We start from the raw sequence: 17,751 nt of genomic DNA, 5'->3' as shown, positions 1-17,751 counted from the left end.
TTTGCTCATGGTGCTTCTTTATGTTTTTTAGATGTTCTGGTATTCTTTATTTATATTTTTAAGATAACAAAACAGACCCAACTTTGCAGGGTCTGTTTCAGGGAATGTTTCTGTTCTTATATTTGATGTAAACTTTGTAGATTATACAGTCTAAGCTGAAGGAGATGGGAAGATGCATGGAAAGGCTAAGAATGAGGAATAGCAGAGTTCTCTCCCTTGATCTTCTTTCTTCCTTGCTATGAGCAAATGCATTATACTGAAAGGCTTAGTAGACTATTTGACTCTTTTTTTTTTTTCCCTTCAGAACATATATCTTTTTGACAGGAGGCTTGACTTAGAAGTAACATTTGTCACTTTATCATATGGAAGAGTTGTAAGTTGAACAGTATCATTTCTGTTTCTTTCTTGGAATTTAATCTTTTTTAGCTTCCACTATTCAACTTCTTGAGTAAATAGTCTGTGATTTTTTAAATTTTCAACTAACCAATAATTCCCGTACTCCTTAAATGCCTTCTCTGAACTCATCTTGCATATTCTTTACTTTCTTTGACCTAAAGGCACTTACGTGAATAGTATTCCTACCATTTTAAGTATCAGAAAGCATATGTCTATCATATAATATTGAATTTCCTTGTGAAATAACTTAGTTCAGAATTATGTGAATTTTATATTTTTGTGTCTTAAAATTTTTCAGTTCATTGGTCTAGGTAGCTGTCATTGTATTGAATCAAAGTTCTTTGTATGAGGTAGTGTGTGTTACTTTACCAAAGTCATGGTCAGAATCACTTTCAGAAGAGAGAGGTTTCAAAATAAAGCTTGAAAAATACAGGCAAATCTCTTCTAGAGTTAAGACAACAATAAATGAAATATTTATGAGTCAGGGATTGGCCGTATGAGAAAATACAGATGAGTATGTGGTTTCATTGCATTACTTACAATATTTCTGTGACCAAAAAAATGAAAAGTGCAAAAAGACCTAATGTAGTCAGGTGTGGGGCTGCTGAGATGTGCAGAGATAATGAACTATTATGGTCTTACTCAGAGAGTGAAGTTCTCTTTTTATTTTTTTTGAAAATGTTAATAGGGGGTGAAGAGAGAGAACTAGAGGATTAAAAACAATACTGTTTGATGACACAGTGATACAAGTTAAAAATTAATTGAAAAACTATTAATATATATAGCCTTTATTTTCATAAAGAGCTATTCCATTATTTCTGTTTTTAATCACATTTTTCAACAATACTATTTAGTCATTTTAACTAGTTCTTAATTTAATATGTACTGGTAAAAGTTAAAGTAAATGTAGTGTTCCTTTTGATGTGGCAGTTGAATTCTCCCTTGTAAAGTCCATAAGTAAATTGACGAACGGCATGCGAAGTCCCTTCAGCGTTGTCTGATTCTTTGTGACCCGTTGGACTGTAGCCCACCATGCCCTTCTGTCCATGGAATTCTCCAGGCAAAAATACTGGAGTGGGTAGCCATGCCCTCCTCCAGGGGATCTTCTTGACAAAGGGATCAAACCCATGTCTCTTGTGTCTTCTGCCTTGGCAAGCAGGTTCTTTACCTCTCGTGCCACCTGGCAGGCCGAATCAAATATATTATTAACTGAAGAAATAATCTTTTATTCCTAGAAAATAATATTTATTCAAATAAAAAGATCTAATATGTTTTAGCATAGTAAGTTTATTTAATTTTATAGATGGTGCTATTGAGGAAATGTCTTAAGCATAATATAAATAAGTGAAAAAAATCATTTGTGATAATTTTTCTGGTCATAAGAATCATATGGGGAAAATTGTCAAACTGCTAACCAGTCTAATTGTGATTATCTGATTTCTTAGTAGTTCTGGATAGGGATCAGAAATGTGCATGTTTAGAAAATGTTTTACATGATTCAGATAAGTTGGTATGAAGAGCAGCTTTAGAAGACTTTAGGAACACTGGAGTAGAGTATTATGTGTGTGTGCTGTGCTCAGTTGTGTCCGACTTTTTGTGACCCCCAGGGACTGTAGCCTGCCAGGCACCTCTTTCTATGGAATTTCCCAGGCGAAAGTACTGAAGTGGATTGCCACTTCCTTCTTCAGGGGATCTTCCCAGCCCAAGGATTGAATCCACATCTCCTGCATTGGCAGGTGGATTCTTTACTCCTGAGCCATCTGGGAAGCAGAGTAAAATAAAGCTCCCTCCCTCCCCTCAGGAAATTAGGGAGTTGAAATAAAACCCAGATTTCACTGACTATCAGAAATAAAATTGTGATTTAGAATATAAAATATATAAATACTCCTATAAGAATAAATCCAAAACCTCTAAAGTTCTAATAGTTTTCACTTCTGATTTTGTTTTTTTGATCCAGTGAGCATTTTAAGTTTCTATAAGTAATCTAATAGAAGAATGCAGTTTCGTATGTAGAAAAGCAATTATAGAAAGGGGAAAATACTATTAGCGTCCTTTAAAAGAAGATAGAGACAGAGAAGGGAAGAGTTTTGGGGGTGGAAGGGTGTGGGCAGAAAGAGAGAAAGAGAGAAAAAGAGAGAGCGAGGTAGAAGTAGTTGTGTTGTGTTGTATGTGTTTAAAGCTTGAGACATTTAAGTTTGTCATGTTGTGTAAATTTGTCCTGTGACATTTCAGTTAACAAAGTTTTTTGTTCTTTTATCTTCACTGAGCTATATTTATGCCATATCATAGTGGTTGTATTAAAATTGGACAAAATAAAATGAAGATCTGGAAGTTACCTGAAGAATTACAGTAACTCTTTTTGAATCAAACATATTTGGAGTCTAGATAGTCTCCTGAAGTTTGTCAATTGACTGTTTGAAATTGCGAATAATTCTTCCCATTGGAATATAATGCTCTAAGTATTGATCAGTTTGCGGTGAAAATTTTGATAATGAATTATGTTTGAATACTAGTCTTTAAGACAGAAACTTAGTTCATTTAGGCTTCCCTGGTGGCTCAGATGGTAAAGAATCTGCCTGCAATGCAGGAGACCTGAATTCCATCCCTGGGTCAGAATGATCCCCTGGAGAAGGGAATGGCATCCCGCTCCAGTTTTCTTTGTGACAGAGGAGTCTGATGGTCTGCAGTCCATGGGGTCACAGAGTCGGACATGACTAAATGACTAACACTTAGTTCATTTATTTTGAATGCTTGTGGTTGGGACAACCTAGTTTAGGAAACTCAGTCAGTAAAAGGCTGTTTCTTGTTTTGCAAATTCTCCACCTCCTTAGAGAATCTCTTCATCACTAGGTTTCTAAACGTAGTTTCTTCAAGTCTCCCTCAGGAAATGGATCCTCTCACATTTTTATGTGAGTTGACAGAAAGAAAGAATTTATAATTATAGGTACAACTTTGGGTTTGAGAATGCACTAGACACTTGAGCATGGAGTTCTGATTTTATAAGGCAGCTGATGAAGAAGGGAGAAAAAGAAATGTAGGCGAGATGGGGGGGGAAATAGGACAACCTTACCTTTTGGCTAAGAGTGAGCTTGTGCCTGGACTGGCTTAGGTGCAAATGTAACCAGTGAAAGTGGTTTAGTCATGAGTCCCACTGTCAGAACCCTGCAGGGAGCAAGAGCCAGAGTCAGTTAGTCCTTCACTCTTAGAGCACCAGCTCTCTAAACAAGCCAAGTTAAAGCAGAATAAAAAAGAGGGGACACGAAAGTGAGTCAGGTAATCTTTTTATTGCTGAATTTATGGGCTCAATAAAGGACAGAATGGTATGGACCTAACCGAAGCAGAAGATATTAAGAAAGAGGTGGCAAGAATATGCAGAAGAACTGTACAAAAAAGATCTTCATGACCCAGATAATCATGCATGTGATCACTCACCTAGAGCCAGACATCCTGGAATGTGAAGTCAAGTGCACCTTAGGAAGCATCACTATGAACAAAGCTAGTGGAGGTGATGGAATTCCAATTGAGCTATTTCAAATCCTGAATGATGATGCTGTGAAAGTGCTGCACTCAGTATGCCAGCAAATTTGGAAAACTCAGCAGTGGCCACACGACTGGAAAAGGTCAGTTTTCATTCCAATCCCAAAGAAAGGCAATGCCAAAGAATGTTCAAACTACTGCACAGTTGCACTCATCTCACACACTAGTAAAGTAATGCTCAAAATTCTCTAAGCCAGGCTTCAGCAATATGTGAACCGTGGACTTCCAGATGTTCAAGCTGGATTTACAAAATGTAGAGGAACCAGAGATCAAATTGCCAACATCCGCTGGATCATTGAAAAAGCAAGAGAGTTCCAGAAAAACATCTATTTCTGCTTTATTGACTATGCCAAAGCCTTTGACTGTGTGGATCACAATAAACTGTGGAAAATTCTAAAAGAGATGGGAAAAACAGACTATTTGACCTGCCTCCTGAGAAATCTGCATGCAGGTCAGGAAGCAACAGTTAGAACTGGACATGGAACAACAGACTGGTTCCAAATAGGAAAAGGAGTACATCAAGGCTGTATATTGTCACCCTGCTTATTTAACTTCTATGCAGAGTACATCATGAGAAACGCTGGGCTGGATGAAGCACCAGCTGGAATCAAGATTGCCAGGAGAAATATCAATAACCTCAGATATGCAGATAACACCACCCTTATGGTAGAAAGCAAAGAAGAAGTAAAGAGTCTCTTGATGAAAGGAGGAGAGCGAAAAAGTTGGCTTAAAACTCAACATTCAGAAAACTAAGATGATGGCATTTTGTCCCATCACTTCATGGCAAATAGATGGGGAAACAGTGGAAACAGTGACAGACTTTATATTTTGGGACTCCAAAATCACTGCAGATGGTGATTGCAGCCATGAAATTAAAAGACGCTTACTCCTTGGAAGAAAAGTTACGACCAACCTAGACAGCATATTAAAAAGCAGAGACATTACTTTGCCGACAAAAGTCCGTCTAGTCAAGGCTATGGTTTTTCAAGGCTATGGTTTTTCCAGTAGTCATGTGTGGATGTGAGAGTTGGACTATAAAGAAAGCTGAGCACCAAAGAATTGATGCTTTTGAACTGTTGTGTTGGAGAAGACTCTTGGGAGTCCCTTGGACTGCAAGGAGATCCAGCCAGTACATCCTAAAGGAGATCAGTCCTGAGTGTTCATTGGAAGGACTGATGTTGAAGTTGAAACTCCAACACTTTGGCCAGCTGATGCAAAGAGCTGATTCATTGGAGAAGACCCTGATGCTGGGAAAGATTGAGGGCAGGAGGAGAAGGGGATAACAGAGGATGAGACGGTTGGATGGCATCACCGACTCGATGGACATGAGTTTGGGTAAACTCCAGAAGTTGGTGATGGACAGGGAGGCCTGGCATGCTGCAGTCCATGGGGTTACAAAGAGTCGGACACAACTGAGCAACTGAACTGAACTGATCCAAAGATCTGTAATGACTATGGAGCTTTGAATAGCAGTGTTATTGTATTGTATTTCTAAAATATTTTGTAGCTAATCAGCCTCTTTAAAAAATATATTGAAATATAGTTGATTTACAATACTGTACTTGTTTTAGGTGTATAGCAAAGAGATTCAGTTATATATGTGTTTATTCTTTATAGGTTATTTTCTATTATAGATTATAAGATAAGTGAATGCAATTACTTGTGCTATACAGTAAATCCTGGTTGCTTATCTGTGTCATATATAGTAGTGTGTATATTTTACTCCCAAACTCCTAATTTCTCTTTCCCCTTTTCCCCTTTGGTAACCATAAGTTTGTTTTCTATGTCTGTGAATCTATTTCTGATTTGTAAATAACTATTTGTATCTTTTTTTTTTTTTTTAGATTCCATGTATAAACAGTATTGTGTGAAATTTGTCTTTTTCTGTCTTTCTTCACTTTTGTATGATGGTCTCTATTTCCATCCATGTTGCTGCAAATAGCGTTATTCAATTCTTTTTTACGGATGAATAGTAGCCCATTGGGTGTGTGTATATGTGTGTGTGTGTTGTGTATGTAAATCACATCTTCTTTATCCACTCATCTGTCAGTGGACATTTAGGTTGCTTCCGTGTCTTGGCTGTTTTGAGTAGTGCTGCTATATGCATTGGGGTGCATGTATGTAGGCCATAAGTATATCTTTTCTAATTATGGTTTTCTCTAGATATATACCCAGGAATGGGACTGCTGGTTATATGGAGGTTCTAGTTTTAGTTTTTAAAGAAACCTCCATACTGTTTTCCATGGGGGGACCAGTGGCTGCCCCAGTTTCCATTCCCAGCAGTGAAGGAGGGTTCCTTCTCTCCACACTGTCTCCAGCATTTGTTGTTTGTAGAGTTTTTGACAATGACCTTTGTGACCAGTGTGAGGCGATACCTCGTTGCAGTTTTGGCTTGAATTTCTCTAATAATTGGGGATGTTGAGCATCTTTACATGTGCCTGTTATCTTTGAAAAAATATCTATTTAGATTCTCTGCTCATTTCTTGATTGGGTTATTTGTTGATATTGAGCTGTTTGAAGTCTTTCTATATTTTTGAAATTAACCCCTTGTCTATTGCTTCATCTGCAAATATTTTCTCCTGCTCTATATTTTTTTTTACTCAGTTGGATCTTGGAACTAATTCTGTGAGATCATTAAGGCAGATGTTATAGTCTCTGCTCTCTGCTGATGAGAAAATAACGGAAATACTTGTTTACTCAAGGTTGTGTGGCTAGTAAGTGGTGCAATCCAGAGTGAGTCATCTCCCTTCCCATAGTCTAGTGTTCTTCCCTCTCTGTAAAACACACTGCCTCTCATGGATTGGACATCTGAGTCTTCAGAGTGTCTCTTGGATGTTAACTGCTTGGAGGGCAAGGGTGCTATCTCCTGTTTCTTTCGTGGTCCTTTGTAGCATGGCTGCACATAGTGGAAGCCCAGGAGGAATGTTTGTTAACTGAGATGTGGGCTTGACATCATGGCAAGAAGAGAGCTTGGGATTAGACAGATGGAGAGGCACAGGCATATGCTGGCTGTGTGATCTGGGTCAAGTTATTTGATCTCTGAACTTGATTTTCTTATCTATAAAATATGGATGAAAATTCTACGTAGTGGATTTTTTTTTTCTTTTTGGTATGAGTCAAAAATAACATTTGTAAGGTTTTCTGTGGTCTTCCCTGGTGGCTCAGTTGGTAAAGAATCTGCCTGCAATGTAGGAGACCCCAGTTTGATTCCTGGGTCAGGAAGATCCCCTGGAGAAGGGAATGGCTACCCATTGTAGTATTCTTGCCTGCAGAATACCATGGACAGAGGAGCCTGGTGGGCTAGAGTCCATGGGGTCGCAAAGAATCGGACATGACTGAGGGACTAACACACACATACACACACACGCACACATGCACACACACACAGTTTCCCACATGGTAGCTGCCAGATAGTAAATGCCTTTCCCTTCAGTGATAACGATGGATCACAAGACTGTGCTTTTTCCTAGTTCCTCCTCCCCACCCCCGCCCCCGTAGGGCTGTTTCATTTATTGGCTTTGTTTTTGTTTGTTTTCATCTTAAAAAACAGTGCCAGAGTTTAGGATGTAGCCACCCGTTCAGTTAAGGGAACATTCCTCATACCAGTCTCCATGAATTCTGAGGATCTGGAAGAAAGGGAAATAGGCAATTTACCAGAAGCAAATAGATCCTGTTCCTCATTTCTTGCCCCCTTTGGTTAGGCAGTTGTTACAAAGAGCTGATCCAGGAATATTCTTTAGAGAAAAATCTGATTTTGTGGATGTACTCAGAAGTCAAATATTGTCTCTGCCTGAACCAGATATCCTTGGAAACTTGAAACCTGAAACTTAAAAATTAATTTTGAATTTTGTTTGTGGTATTTGCAAGTGAAGCTACAATTGTTTATTCATGAAGTTCTCTGAAGCTATTAGATGTGGCAAAACTAGATGTTGCCCCAATTTAGGATTGTCTCAGTTTTGCAGTATTTTCTTTTCCATATTCATTCAAAGTCTTATACCATATTGCTTGGCTTTAAAATTGATATTTTTAAATTAATAAATTCATCATTGCAATGATTCTAATTTTCTGGAGCCATATGTTTTGTAAACAGTCTTATATAATAAATTTAAAAGATTTCTCATTTCTGAGTATCAGTCTGACTCCCCTGTTAGTATTTTTTTTTGCTTCAGTAATGAATTTGGATACCATGATCTCCATGTCATTTAATTTGGTATTTTATGTACTTTTATTGGGTTGCTGCTCTTTTGTTCTGAGAACTTCTTACTGAGCCTATAGCTAAGCTGAGAATTTTACTCTTGACTTTTCTTAGGAAGTCAGTTTTTCTGGTTCTGATAATGGAGTAATTTTCTATTTTTATAATAAAGCTAATTAATTACTAGTTTCTATTGGAATTAGAATCTTCCTGTATGGCCCAGTCCGTGGTATTCTATGATATGAACTCTTCAAAAGTACCACTGTATCTTGTAATACACTGTCCTGTGTCCTCCATCCACCACCGTTTTACATGTGCACACTGAGGAAATGAGGTTGGAAACGTTGGACTTTTCCTTACAGGTTTCAGGCACTAAGGAACAACTAGGAAGAATATTTTGAAGATGTTTCACACATATGTCTCTTCCCTCTCTTTCAGTTCTAGGAACATCATTAGATAATTTAGTCAAAGAAACATAATTCCTTTTCCCATTCGTCTGGAAATAATTTACTGAGTAGATATGTGCTCAGTGGAAGAAAGGGTTGGCAAGTGGTACATATTCTTTAGCTTGTGGATGTTGGGAGCATATGTTAGTGATCCCCTAATAAAAAGCACATGCTCGGAAAGTGGTTACTGTGTGTGCTTGGTAACTATTCTAACAATATTGTGTTATGGGAGGGTCCTCATTTTGAGTGGAAATAATGGATGAATTGAAACCAATGCACAAGTTCTGTAATACAGTGTTCAAGATCTAGTCCAGCCCTAGAAATAATCTATTCATAAATTATAAAAGATTGGGCTTTCATTGTACTTTCTTAGAACTCAGCTTTAGTAAAATTCTAAAGTAAATATGTGGTAAAATTAGTCTTAAGTAATTTAAATGTGAATTTAGCAACCAGAGAAAGATAAAACATAAAGTGCTTAGATATAGTTACATCAACTGATAAGAATGTCAGGACATTTTGCTACTTCTTTAAAGTTGGTTTATTTGTTTTTTTTCCCCCATATATACCTTCCAAGTGGATTATTTACTTGATAGAAAAAAAGGGTATGCACCAGGTTTAACGTTCAATAAAAGTCTAGCATTATAATTTTATTTAGAGGACTTCGCCTCTTTCTTGTTTCTTATTTTCAGGGTTGCTCTCTTTAAAATTAATTGACCCGGCTAGATAAAAATTGCTTAACAGTAATTTAGACATGGAATTTCATTTTAGGACCAAGACCACTGTCTGCCACAAAGTGTGATGAAGTTTAAATGCATATAAACCTCTCTGTTCCTCTTTTCCAGTCAAAGTCTATTCGTCTCTAAAAGCAGTCTTTGACATTTTTAGTTATTCAGTTTTTTGCTTTTGTTAACACTTTTATTGGCAAGGTATTATGATTTCTTTAAAGTTTTTAGAATACTTTTTCTTGTGTTCAGCCTAGTATTTTTTTTCTCGCTATTAGACCTGATTATTCTTAGACGTTATATCTCAGAATTAAGGTGTTTAGGATTATATCAAAATGCCAATTATCTTAAGTGTATTTTTAACTGTGAAAATTGTGTATGCATCAGCTATGGTTCACAGGGTCACAAAGAGTTGGACATGACTGAAGCCACTTAGCACACATGTGTAAGGTATCCTTTATACATGGAGTTCATTAGTATTGTTGGTTTAATAACATTTGAAGCAATTATGATATTCTTTAGGTTTCCTAGTTTTTTGTCATACATTTTATCTCTTGAGGTTATATGTGAATATAGTTTTGATTGAAAACTCCAATTTATCAGCATACCAGTGTTTTTTAGCAATTAATGTTTATGCCTAAATATCAGTATTAGTTTAAAGATGTATCATTTAATTTCTACATTTAGTCTTTTCAAAGCTAGATTACTTAAAATGGTGAACTATAGCAATATTCATCTGCCCTTTTTTTAGGGAAAAACATAAACTGTACATTTAACATATGATGAACTCACAAGACTATATCTTAGTAAAATAATATTAAGACATTAGACATTTTACTTACTTTTTTAAAGGGGATAAGAACTTTATTTTCTCATCTTAATTGTAAACTGTGTGAGGTGGGTTAGACAGCAGTTTGTTGTCTTGCACTTTTGTTACTTTAATAAAATCAGGGCATTTCAGAGAACATGATGAATTGTTTTGCTGTATTAAAGATGTTTGTTGACTTTATTAATCTATTTAATTTTTTAAAATTTCATAATATGGTTTTAATTATATATGTCATTCATAAAAGTGGGGAGAATTTCTTTTTAAAGCAGTTAACTTTTACCAATATTATATATTATGTACATTTATATGTTTTTAATGTTATGCATTCTGTCATCTTCATAATTTATAACAGTAGTATAAATCAAAATAATAGTATAGTTTTGTGGAGCATGATTGCAATCATAAAACGAGAATATCATCATGTTGAAATACAAAGAATATATATATATATTTTTTTTTTTACAGTATCACAGTCATGTTTATTTTCTTGCTTAGGGTTGACCTTACTAGTATATTAGAATAAATATTTAACCTTCGGGATTTGTGGTCCTTGTTTGTAAACTTGGGGAACAGTGAGGATCCTGCTTCATCTGGTTGTTGTGGGGTTAATCAATGTTTCAGGCTAAGTGTCTTGTACAGTCTGGTGGGCAGTAGATGTTCAGAAGCGGTCCCTCTGCTGAAGGCAGTTAGCAGTGTTTGTGTCCAGCAGACCACAGAGCCAGGGACAGGTAGGGCCTGAGTCCTCTTCAGTCAGTGTTATAGCCCAAGCAACAAGCATGCTTCCAAAGAGAAAGTTTTAAAAGTTTATCTTTCTATAAAATTAAGCCTTCCTGAAGAGACTTTAGGTTGAGTTTATGAAAGAGCAAGTCGATGAGTCATCTAAATTTTGTAACTTGAGGAAATCAAGAGCTATGTTAGTCACTGTAGGATTTGAAAATGCTCTATGATTTAAATGTTAACTTTTAATCATAAATCTAAGTCAGTGCATTCATTCACACTTTATCTCTTTCCTTACAGCTTATTTATTTTACTAAAAAATGATGAAAGGGAAAAAAACCTCCAAAATATTAGTTTTTGAAGTAAAAATATATAATTTATTTTATTGTTAACTGATAAATATCTGTCAGATTAGTTATAGTCTTAACTGCATCTGAATGGAAGTCTCATATTTTAAGATAGAGATATCTTTTATTTTCATGAGAGCTTTAAGAATTTAGGATTTGAGCATTTGCTGCGGCATATGGTGCATTTTCTGTCCTATTTTGTATACCAGCCCATTAAGAAGAGAAAGTGAAGTAACTAATCTAAAAATAACTCTGCTGTTGGCCTAATTTAACGACAACAAAAAAAGTCTACTGTGCATCAGTAAAATTCCACATTTTGTCTCCCCTGGTGGAAAAATCTCTGAAGCATTTTGCCACCTATTCACAGCACAGCATCTTGTTTGGCATCATAATTGCAGCCAGAAGGGCTGTTTTGACTTTTTTTTAGTATTGTGTGCCCCAGTCATAGTGCAGACCTTGGCAGTCCAGAGACCCACCTTATGTGATACCAGTTTAGTTACCCTTCAAGTCACATACTCACGCATCTTATTCCAAAGCCCATTCATTTTCACAAAAACATACAATCTTGAATTTGAAATTGGTGTTTTAAAAAAAGCCAGTGGGATACAAAAGTACATATTAAAACTAGCCCCAAGACTATAGTCTTGTCTTTAATAGTTTAATTTTTTAATGCCTGTTCAACTTATCTTTAAAGTTATGTAAGGTATCTTAGGGCTTCCCTTGTAGCTCAGTCGGTAAAGGATCTGCCTGCAGTGCAGGAGACCTGGGTCCGATCCCTGGGTTGGGAAGATCCCCTGGAGAAGGAAATCGCAACCTACTCCAGTATCCTTGCCTGGAAAATCTCATGGACAGAGGAGCTGGGTGGGGTGCAGTCCATGGAGTCACAAAGAGTCAGACACGACTGAGCGACTAACACTAACACTAACTAAGGTATCTTAAAAATACTTGTAAGATGAAACAAGTTTAATGAATTTCTTTCATCTTTACATGTATTCTTTGGTGATATTTTGGCATTTTGTTTATATTATTTTCTGTTCTTCAGATTAACATTTTTACATTTGTTCAGCATCTTCTTGGGTTGCTAACTGGAGTAGTTGGTATAGAAGTACTTCATGTAGATAATGGTTCTTTTTCTGACTTTAAGATTGCAGGCATTTTGGATACTTTATGATAATACATTTGCTATTGATTACAGGTACAGAGTGCCTCAAGAGCTTGAGTGTGGAACATCACCAGTGGAACTGAGGCATTTCTTCATGGTGAGGGAACTGATTGGCACTAATGTTTATAAAAGCTTTTGCAACTTAAATTCAAAGGAATTTTTATTCCTTTTGTGAGATCTTTAAGAATTTGGGAGTGAGCATTTGCTGTGGCATATGGTACATTTTAAATTTTAAAATACTTTTGAATCCTACATAAGCATTCATTCACTGATATGTTGGACTAGTATGAGCTTAGAACATCCATAAGGAATATTTTAGCTCTTAAAAAGATAAGATATGGAGCAGATAGGAAATAAACTTTGTTAAAGAATAACATTCAAGTATTAGGAGGATTGCAAGAGAAGTAAGTATTAATAATAGCCCTATTAGGAAGACCACATTAATCGTTTGCAGTGAGTCACGTACACAGTGACTCTGGCTTATATACGTGTCTGACTCACTTTGGCCAGTGGGACGTAAGCACATATGATGCAAGTAGACAGATGATAAGTTCTGGCCTTCTTGGAATGCCACTGTCCCCATTGAGGAAGCCTCTTCTAGCCTCCCAAAGATGAAAGGCCATATGGAGACATCTAGCCTGTTCAAGGCCTACTGGGCCCAAGGGAATTCTGCCAGAGCTAACCTACCAGGTGAATGCAGCTGCAAAGTGAGCCTATTCCAGGTCCTAATAAGAACCATACACCTTACTCACAGACTTATCAGAAATAAGCTGTTGTTTTCAGTTGCTGAGCTTGGGAGTTGTTTGCTATGCAGCAATTGATAAACGAATATAGGAATTCATGCAGCTACAGGATGCAGTACAGAAAGTGAAAATAATGGCAGATGTCTACCGAAAGCAGACCAGGAGACCTGTAGTTAAGCTGCTAATTTGCTTCTGAGGTTCCTAGTAGTTAAAGTGGAATGCAGTTAGTTTTAGAGCATCCATTTTGAAAAAGAAGGAAGAATAGCATTCTTCAGAAAAGGGAATGCCATTCCTTGGACTAAATTCTATAAGAGACTTCTCATGTCAGGCCTTAACAGGAGAGAGTAATGAGTGATACATAAGGGGCTATGTCCTTGACCACATTCCAGCAATAGATCTTCTGAAGGGATCTTTTGTGTATTTCTGTAAAGCCCAAAGATATATCTTCAAAGCACAACTCTGTGAGCTTGATTATGAGAAGGATTAAGGTATATTGTACTCTTTTAAAAATTTTATTATTATACAGTTTCCTATTTGACTTTATTCATTTCCACAACGTCAGTTAAATTCTTTGACACAACAACTCCTAATTTATGTGTTTAATCCCTAATTTCTCATTGTGCTACGGATTTGAATGCTTTCAACAGTGTACTATAGATCTCTTCCTGGAAGATCTTTCTTCTTTGAGTTTCTTATTTGGAATATAAAACATTGCTTTCCTTCCAGAAGGTTTGGTTGTGTTATTTCTAGTCCCACAGTGTCTTATAGTTATTGATGTTCAGCTCTTAGAATGAACCTAATAGTGATGGCTGGTGGACTTGAGAGCCTGATGGCCTAAAAATATTGAAGTTGTATTATTCTAAAGTTTTTACTCGCATTAGAGAATCAGAGATTGAAAACAGTAACCAAAGAGAAAAACTGAAATCCTGGAAGAACTGAAATAAAGATAATAAATGAGTTCTCTACTTGAAACAAATGAAAATTTATAAACTTTGTGTGAAACAGAAAAAGAACATAACTTATATGGCTGTTTTGTTTTGAATCAATAATTACTGTGTCCCTTTGACTACCTGTCACCTAAGTGAATCTGCTTTTCTCTATGTGCTTTCATTATATCCCATGGATTACTTCAAATTTGTATTTTAGAATTGGAGAATCTGAGGTCTTGATAAATTAGGATAGTTGCTTGTTGTTGCTGTTCTTCAGTTGTTAAATTGGGTCCAACTCTTTGCAACCCAATGGGGTGCAGCACGCCAGGCTCCTCAGTCCTCCACTATATCCCGGAGTTTACCCAAATTCACTGTCATTGTCTAAGACGCTTCCAGCGCTTGCTTGGCTAATGCAATATGGTCTTTTGAAATATGTGTTAACTGTCCATATTTCTGATATAGGGATTTTCTTATTTTCTTTTTTTCCTTGCTATATCAGTGTCTTCCAGAGTATAGGCACAGGGTAGTTGCTTAATGTATATTTATTGAAGGAATGATGGCGTTTTTCTTTTTTTTTTAATTTTATTTTATTTTTTAACTTTACAATATCGTATTGGTTTTGCCATATATCAACATGAATCCATCACAGGTATACTCATGTTCCCCATCCTGAACCCCCTCCCTCCTCCCTCCCCGTACCATTCCTCTGGGTCGTCCCATTGCACCAGCCCCAAGCATCCAGTATCGTGCATTGAACCTGGACTGGTGACTCGTTTCATATATGATATTATACATGTTTCAATGCCATTCTCATGGACACTTTTATACCTCTCTAGTAGGTTCTATAACATAGTAATCAAACACTTATTTTCATATTATCCCTCTGGTTGTAATGGCTCCTCATGTCTTTTAGTTTATAATGACCCAAATACTGTTTGTTACATATTTTAGAGTTAGGATTTTTAAAATACACAGAATAGCTTGCATAAAGCCTGGATAACATGAAAAGTTAACTAACAACATCACTGGAGCAAATCCAGATGTCATTTGCTGAGTAAGCCTTGTGGCTCTGGGGGGAGTGATTAGTGGGCTTTGTCCCATGGGAGCTAAAGGTCTTTTGGAGAGGACTAGGCCAGTGAATCTTTTGGGGAATTGGAGTGGCAGAAGAAGTTGCAAAAATGAAAGCTGCCATACCTTCTAAGAACCTTAAAAGAACTTATACCATAAGAACGTTATACCTTATAAGAACTGCCATACCTTATAAGAACTTTCTTTAGGCTCTTTTCTGGACTTAACATTTTGCTGGCCCTAAAAATGGGTATCATAAATAATAAATAAATTGAATGCAAAAATGACAAAGGGGAAAATGTTTAAGAAGACTAGAATATTATTAAAATCAAAAGTCAGAGTAAAAATTTGAAATATCTAAGACGTTTAAAATGGTAGCTCTCAAGGTATTTAAAATTATAGCTGTAAATGAGAGCAATAGGGGAAAAAAAGATTAGTATTAGAACTCTGGAAATTAAGGGTAAGAGTTAATTGAATAAAAATGTGACACAAAGAATAGAGGTTGAAAGTTGGGTAAGAAAATACAGTATACAGTAAGAAAAAATAATAGTAAGATATATGAGATTAAATTTTAAATGCATAGGGTAACTATGGTTAACAATTCATGTGAAAGAAGAGTGATTTGATGGAAGGTGACGAGGATTTGGTGAGGGGTTGTCTTCACAAGAGAATTACCTCCTCCTCAAGCTTTTGACATTTTGTCTTGGCTCCTTTAAGGGCACTCATGCCTCCCTATGTCTCAATTTAAGATTATCCTTTGGGGACTATCCCTGTGAAGCTGGGATAACACCTCCCCTCTCCCATCCCAGTTTTTTTTTTTTTTTTTTTACATGGCAAGTATTCAGAGTTGATTGCAGAATCTTTAGTAAGAGCCTGTGTCTAAATAACTCTCTAAACCTGGCAGTTGAAAATGATTTTGATGTTTCACGAGAAAATTTTTACTTTGATATAACAAATGATTCTGTTTTGCATAGCCCTATGGTCCCTTATTTGTTGTTACATGATTATAATAGTGAATGCTGTTAGGAATGTTTACAATATACATTATTTGCATTACTTTTTTGATCTTTATAGCCACCTCTGGGACAAGTGCTTTCATTATATCCATGGATTACTTCAAATTTGTATTTTAGAACTGGAGAATCTGAGGTCTTGATAAATTAGGATAGTTTCTTGTTGTTGCTGTTCTTCAGTTGTTAAATTGGGTCCAACTCTTTGCAACCCAATGGGGTGCAGCACGCCAGGCTCCTCAGTCCTCCACTATATCCCAGAGCTTGCTCACATTCATGTCCATTGAGTCGGTGATGTTATCTAACCACTTGTCCTCTGTCACCACTTCTCCTTTTGCCTTCAATCTTTCCCAGCATCGGGTTCTAGTGTTTGTTAGTCAAGCTGAGGTTAGTACCTGGATCTTTTAATTCCCACTCTAGTTGTGTTTCTACCATAGCCTTTACCATATTTCCACCTGCTGTTTCTTGGGTTCACAGTGGTTGAATGTTTTGTAACATTTATGAATAAGAATGGCAAAAAAGAATGTGAAGTTTTAATAGAAACTGTGCTCTCATTCCAGATTATGAATGAATTAATAGAGAATTTATGCCCCTCATACTGCCCTTATGCATAATTTCTTATTCTGTGTGAAATTTGTCATCATTAAAGCATGATTTTAAAAATGGGAAAAATTAATGGTTTTCAGAATGACTGAAGATATAAAAAGTATGTGAGGAAGCTAAGAATAGACAGGTATAGTAAATGACTGGTTATATATCAGCCAAGAATTTTTTTGACTACTCCTGTCTTTACCTAGGCAGAATCAAGCTTTGAGAAGATCTTGACAGGCACAAAAATTAACAGATTTTTCACTACACAGTAAGTACAGTTACAGAGGTTGGCACAACATGTTAGAGGTAGACAGAGAAGGGACTGCTGCCACAGAATGGGTGAGTGGGGACAGGAGAGGCTTCCCAGAAGAAAACTCTGAATTGTTACTGGCAGATTGTTTCATGTACCAGTGTTGAAAATGAGGGCTTTTCTGGTTCTTTCAAGCAATAATTGACAAACTGGTTGGTCATCTCCTGATTGGCAAGGACAGTCCATTTTAGAATTAAATTAATCCCCAAATGCAAATCCATTCTTCCATTCTCATGAGTGAAAAAATTTGCATAGGTTTTTACTTCGAAGAACAATTAAGGACTACTTGTGTTGTGCTTAGTCGCTCAGTCATGACCAACTCTTTGCGACCCCATGGGCTGTAGCTCATACTTACTAGTAGTCTAAGTTGGATATTAAAGCTTACTAAAATATATATAACATTGCCAAAATGCAACCCATTACTAGAGTCTGCTACAAGATATTAGTATTTCATCAGAAATCAAAGTGCAATGAAATACTGATAAGTTGTAAAGTTCCAACTGCTCATGCTCAACAAACAGGTGGCTGGAATTACCAGTATTTTCTTGAATGTGTTATCAGTATATCAGTTGGGCTCTCTTAAATTGGTCATGGTGTTTGCTGCTGTCTTGCGTCTGAATTATAAATGATTAGTATAGATTCATCATCTTATTTTTTCAGGATTGTATCCTTCAGTGTTAATTCATACTTGTATCAGTAGTAGTTTTTAGCTCTTGCATGTCTTATTGTTGGTAAATCATGAGTGAAAAACA

At 36.4% G+C, this 17,751-nt stretch overlaps 1 protein-coding gene across 7 annotated transcripts in view; it reads left to right on the top strand.

Annotated features, from left to right (window-relative positions):
- Nucleotides 1–17,751, top strand: part of FOXP2 (forkhead box P2) — a 661,054-nt gene that overhangs the window by 22,929 nt on the left and 620,374 nt on the right. The window contains exon 2 of one of the 7 annotated variants that reach the window (XM_070787809.1): nt 12,382–12,445. The exons of 4 other annotated variants lie outside the window; for them this stretch is intronic. The gene's annotated coding sequence lies outside the window, so the exon portion shown is untranslated. Of the gene's footprint in view, nt 1–11,214; nt 12,446–17,751 lie in introns of those variants that run through there. 2 more of the 7 variants (XM_070787817.1, XM_070787810.1) reach the window with 2 other exon arrangements.

This window comes from Bos indicus, chromosome 4, assembly GCF_029378745.1.
Source record: "Bos indicus isolate NIAB-ARS_2022 breed Sahiwal x Tharparkar chromosome 4, NIAB-ARS_B.indTharparkar_mat_pri_1.0, whole genome shotgun sequence".
Lineage (NCBI taxonomy): Eukaryota > Metazoa > Chordata > Mammalia > Artiodactyla > Bovidae > Bos > Bos indicus.
This window is presented reverse-complemented; position numbering and strand designations above follow the sequence as displayed.